Here is a 6,292-nt window from a genome sequence, read left to right as displayed (position 1 = left end):
AGACCTTATTGCTGTCTACAACTACCTGAAGGGAGGTTGTAGCCAGGAGGGGGTTGGTCTCTTCTCCCAAGCAACCAGCACCAGAACAAGAGGACACAGTCTCAAACTGCGCCAGGGGAAGTTTAGGCTCACGGTGAGGAGAAAGTTCTTCACAGAGAGAGTTGTTGGCCATTGGAATGTGCTGCCCGGGGAGGTGGTGGAGTCACTGTCCCTGGAGGTGTTCGAAAAGGGATTGGACTTGGCACTTGGTACCATGGTTTAGTTGTCATGAGGTCTGTGGTGACAGGTTGGAAATGATGATCTTTGAGGTCTTTTCCAACCTTATGATTCTATGTTTCTATGTGTCGTGCAAACAGCAATAGACTGCTGAAGTTTATACCCTCCATCCAGCTACAAATGATGATGTTCTTGAAGTACATGTTTTGTAAGATGAGTATGAAGTTTGAGGCAGTATTAATTTATTGTTTCTGTCTAGTTTTATTTTATGGAGAAACCCCCCACCAGTCTTGCTGTAATAAGACATCTGCTTCTGCAGATGTAGAAATTAGCAGTGGGACCATGAGTGGGGATGGCAACCCAGGCTGGCTGCAGTCCCCTTCATTGTTGCAAACTTTCTGTGCCTGTTCTAAGAACCTCTGTAGTGCAGAAATTGACTTGTGACACAGACCTTGGACTCGTTGGGAAAGAGAGCATTTCAGCCCTCACATGTAGCAGGGGTTTTTTGGCACCATTTCATACAAACATTGGAAGATGTTTTGCAGATAAGGGAAAAACTCAAGCCAACAGGTACAACACGTAGCACAGGGAGGTGTTTCAGAGGAAACACACACAGCAGCTTCACCCCTGGAATGCAAGCTGTGGTTTTTAATCTTTGGGTTTTTTTGGTTGTTGGTTGTTTCCCCCCCCCCCCCCCCCCCCCCCAAATTTTAACTCCAGAATTACTTTGTTTCATAATTTCAGTTTCCATGTGTCTTTGAACCCATAAACATGCATTGTGGAAGGCTTAACAAAAGTTGCTTTCTATCCTGCCAGTAATATATAAGCGGAAAGACCTTCTTATTTTAGTGCAATGTACTGAACCAAGAATTTTCTTGCCAAAGTCAGTAAGATCAAGCAAACCATGCAATAAGAAGTGTGGTTTTTAAAAAGCACTGTGCAGACATGATGCCAAATTATGTTTGCATGAATGGCTTTGTACACCCAAGATGAAGATTTGGAGGTGCAGCTTTGGCTGAACAAATTACATGACAGGCTGCTTGCTTTGCCACATCATAGAGAGGCTTACCAATTTGAAGAGCAGAGTATTTCCATGATGAATGAACTTGGTGTTTTACCTATTTTACCTATACCTGCTGCTGGGGTTTTGCAGTGGATTTACCACCAATTAAAACTTCCCTGTTTTCAGTTATAAGTGTCTTTGCACTGTCCCCTCCACCTGTCTGCTAGCCGCAGGGACAGCGAATAGCACTGAAATCAGGGAGCGTGGGGATAGCTGGAGGGCATCTTTCACCTGGTCTCTTCTGCTTTAAGCGAGGCTCAAGTGTGCGCAGACCATTCCTGAAGGCCACTCTTCCAACCCATCTGCTAAACCCTGCAATGCCTGAGGTTCCTCAGATGGCACAGGCAGCCTGCTGCCCTGTTAATGTGATTCTCCCTTCCTGCAAAGCAGATCCTGATAAGCTTGACGGATGGGAAGAAAGCAAGCTGTCAGCCTTCCTCACAGCAACTTTTTATGGAGTTGGAGGGGTTTTCCTCCTCTTTCTACAACCTCTCTGCAAAGCTGTTCCTGTTCACCAGGCTGCATCCCCACTGTCCACACCACATTGATGTGCTGTGCCCCGAGCTGCAAAGGTGACTGTGCTGAGGGCTGTCCCTGGCTGATGGAGCCAATCAGGTCTTAAAAGACTTCACTGGTGTGCCTGGCTACTGTGACTCACAAATCCTTTCTGCAGTGCCGCCTCCCCTCTGCACATGTGCTTTCTGTTCCATAAATATGTTCCATTTCATTCTTTTCCACTTGAATTGTGGCTTAGTGGTTTAATCATTCTCCTCCTGTCCCTTTTGGGCCCTTAAGCAAGTTCTGAGACTTCTGGTTTCTGAGGCTCCCTTCCCTTGCCCTAGAAGCTGAAGACACAGTAGACAGTATTTTGCATTCTGTGATTTCTGATTCCAATGCAGAATACACAGCGTATCTCTCACTTTTCTAACCAGTGTTGTACCACTCAGCAGTCAGAGTAAAAATTTTATCTAGTGTAAGCATTTGTCTGCTACTTCTTTCTCCCCTTACTGTCACCTTCAGCTGCACTTGCAGTTATCTCCTATGCTGCAGGAATCTTGCAAGAATCACATTTTACACAGGGTATTTTTCTATCTCTACCAGTCTGAGAGGGAGTTTCTCAGGCTGCCACAAAAGCCACGCAAAAGCAGACTTAGAGCCCCTGAGGTCAACTTGTGGTCATCAATTCAGTCGTAGCTAGCAAGACTCCGGCTGCCTCCACAGCTTATCCTCATCCTTGTAAATCAAGCAGGAAAGCTCTGGCTGAGGCTGTGCCCAGAATTGCCTTGTGTCTAAACTCTGTTAGTCAGGTTGGTCAAGATCTGTTGTCCACAGCTATGTTTTTTTTGTTTTAATGGAGCAAGTCAGAACAGAACCAGACCTGCTGGGCAGTCTGATAGCTCCTGTCTCAGGAACCAAAATGGATCACAGTATCACAGTTTTGCCAAGGTTGGAAGAGACCTCGAGGATCACCGAGTCCAACCTGTCACCTCATGACTAGACCATGGCACCAAGTGCCACATCCAGTCCCCTCTTGAACACCTCCAGGGATGGTGACTCCACCACCTCCCTGGGCAGCACATTCCAATGACTAATGACTCTCTCTGTGAAGAACTTTCTCCTCACCTCGAGCCTAAACCTCCCCTGGTGCAGCTTGAGACTGTGTCCTCTTGTTCTAGTGCTGGTTGCCTGGGAGAAGAGACCAACCCCTTCCTGGCTACAACCACCCTTCAGGTAGTTGTAGAGGGCAATGAGGTCACCCCTGAGCCTCCTCTTCTCCAGGCTAAACAATCCCAGCTCCCTCAGCCTCTCCTCACAGGGCTGTGCTCAAGGCCTCTCCCCAGCCTTGTTGCCCTTCTCTGGACACGTTCAAGTGTCTCGATGTCCTTCTTAAACTGAGGGACCCAGAACTGGACACAGGACTCAAGGTGTGGCCTAACCAATGCAGAGTACAGGGGCACAATGATTTCCCTGCTCCTGCTGGCCACACTATTCCTAATGCAGGCCAGGATGCCATTGGCCTTCTTGGCCACCTGGGCACACTGCTGGCTCATGTTTAGGCAACTGTCGATCAGCACCCCCAGGTCCCTCTCTGTTTGGCAGCTCTCAGCCACTCTGACCCCAGCCTGTAGCTCTGCATGGGGTTGCCGTGGCCAAAGTGCAGCACCTGGCACTTGGACTTGTTGAATGCCATCCCATTGGACTCTGCCCATCTGTCCAGTCGGTCGAGGTCCCTCTGCAGAGCCTTTCCACCCTCTAACTGACCAACATCTGATCCCAGCTTGGTGTCATCTGCAAACTTGCTGATGACTGACTCACTCCCTCATCCAGACCATCAATGAAGATGTTAAAGAGCATGGGGCCCAGCACTGATCCCTGGGGGATGCCACTGGTGCCTGGCCGCCAGCTGGATGTGGCACCATTCACCACCACTCTCTGGGCTCAGCCTCCAGCCAGTTCCTAACCCAGCACAGAGTGTTGCGGTCCAAGCCACGAGCTGACAGCTTAGACAGCAGTCTGCTGTGGGGGATGGTATCAAAGGCCTTGCTGAAGTCCAGGTAGACCACATCCACAGCCTCCCCACATCCACCAGACGGGTCACCTGATCATAGAAGGAGATCAGGTTGGAGAGGCAGGACCTGCCCTTCCTAAATCCATGTTGGCTGGACCTGAGCCTTTGGCCATCCTTCAGGTGCACAGTTATTGCCTCCAGGATAATCTGCTCCATCACTTTCCCTGGCACTGAGGTCAGGCTGCCAGGCCTGCAGTTTCCAGGTTCCTCCATCCGTCCGTTCTTGTGGATGGGGACCACATTGGCCAGTTTCAGTCATCTGGGACCTCTCCAGTGAGCCAGGACTGGAGGAAAATGATCAAGAGCAAAAACGATCATTGGTTTATTTTAACTTTATTCATTAAATCATAACATTTCAGAACTGGTTAAACTTCACCCTAGCAGTTTCAATTTTCTGTTTCCCCTCTCACCTATTTCCCTGCCTTCCTCATTTTCAGTAATTTATGACCTTCTGGGGAACCCACTGTTGTCTTTCACCACTTTTGCCTGAATTGAGCAGGAAGAGATATCATAGCCGCTGTGACACCCTCCCTCTCTGCAAGAATTCTTTGGGGTTTATTTTTCTTTCTTCTTCTACAAAACTTCTGCTTTTAGGAAAGGATTTTGTTGAGAAGACCTTCCTCTCCTGTAAATTTAGAGGTTATATTTTTCTCTATTCCCCTCTCCCCAGCTCTGTTATTTCTGCTTGTCGTAGTTTGGGCTGGGTGCCCTTTGCTACAGGGGTGTTTCCTGTGTCCAGAAGTCCATCCCAGTGGGTGGACTCAGGAAGTTAGGTATTTCTACCATAATCCCTTGCACCACTATAAATTTTGCATTGGGGTCTGGCACTGTCTCTTTCCTTCCCTCTCCGAGACTTGGTAACTGGGGGAGAGATCTCCCAGCCATGGGCCTGATTGGGCCCAAGGCCACGGGGGGATGGGCAGTCTCAGGCCTGGCCAGCTGAGACTAGCCCAGCAGAGGGAGGGGGAAGAAGGAGCCCTGGGGGTTTTGGATGCACCCTCAGGTGGGGATGGGATCTTTCTTTGTCACTGCGCTTTGGGTTCTCTGTACCATTCACTGCTTTCTATTTAAACTTTCATCACTTTTGCAATCCGTTTGTCTGAGTCGTTATTTCTGCCTGTGGTGGGGAGGGGATCTGCCCCAACCCATTACACTGCTGCATTTTTTTTCACTGCTACCTTTGGTCTTTCAATTTAACTCATCACATCTTATGTCATCTCTGGGGGTTTTTCTACTACACTCCTCGTGTGTCTGCATCCTACTTTCCCACACGCTGACTTTCTCTCCTTGCTGTATAATAGTAGGGAAATTTTCTGCTTTGCCATGTGAGACAAAACTTGCTTTGCTGTGGCTGATTTGATAAAAGAAAACTCAAAGTAGTAAGAAATTTGCTTAGTGTTTGCTATAAAAACTAATAGCTTAGAAATGGGATGTTTCTTGCTCTGAAACACGTAAGTTCTGGTTTGGGAACAGAGGGAGGATTTTACTGGAAGAGGGTAAGGCTCTCACACAAAAATGATGCTGTCCAAAAGGCAGCTGCTGTTACTTAAATCTGAGTGCTATATGGAGCTGTGGTGTTTCATGAATTATAATGATCTGGGCATTCAAAAGTTCAGATTAAAACACTGAAACACAGAAGTCCTGGGTGCTAACAGTCATCTGGTGTGAGGGCATGGCACCAGCCCTCAGCGCTGCACAGCCAAGCGGTCAGAGGGCTTTAAGTACTACTGAATTATCCTGAAGAAGGTGCTGGCCTGTCAGCTGTCCTCCATTTCAAACCACATTGGGCATCCTGGGCTTTGCAAAACCAGATGGAAAGCAGAGAGAGCTGCTGGAATAGCTGGGAATAGTTGCTGGAATAGCTGAGAAGAGCTGGGATTGTTTAGCCTGGAGAAGAGGACACTCAGGAGAAACCTTATTGCTGTCTACAACTACCTGAAGGGAGGTTGTAGCCAGGAGGGGGTTGGTCTCTTCTCCCAGGCAACCAGCACCAGAACAAGAGGACACAGTCTCAAACTGCACCAGGGGAAGTTTAGGCTCGAGGTGAGGAGAAAGTTCTTCACTGAGAGAGTTGTTAACCACTGGAATGTGCTGCCCAGGGAGGTGGTGGAGTCACCATCCCTGGAGGTGTTCAAGAGGGGATTGGACGTGGCACTTGGTGCCATGGTTTAGTCATGGGGTCTGTGGTGGCAGGTTGGACTTGATGATCTGTGAGGTCTCTTCCAACCTTGGTGATTCTGTGATTCTGTGAATAACAGAACACGGCAACAAGTACTGGGGATTTTATTTCAATTGCTCCCAACGCTTGGTTGTTGATTTACAATTGGATGGAATGTCTCTGTTAGGTGTGACAAAGTCAAATTTTAAGTCATGATTTTAAAGCTAGTGAATTAATGCAGCAAAATGAGGATTTTTTCAGGGGATAAGTGATGTCTGTGCACACA

Source organism: Dryobates pubescens, chromosome 1, assembly GCF_014839835.1.
Source record: "Dryobates pubescens isolate bDryPub1 chromosome 1, bDryPub1.pri, whole genome shotgun sequence".
NCBI lineage: Eukaryota > Metazoa > Chordata > Aves > Piciformes > Picidae > Dryobates > Dryobates pubescens.
The sequence above is the reverse complement of the archived record's forward strand: the minus strand, read 5'-3'. Positions refer to the sequence as shown.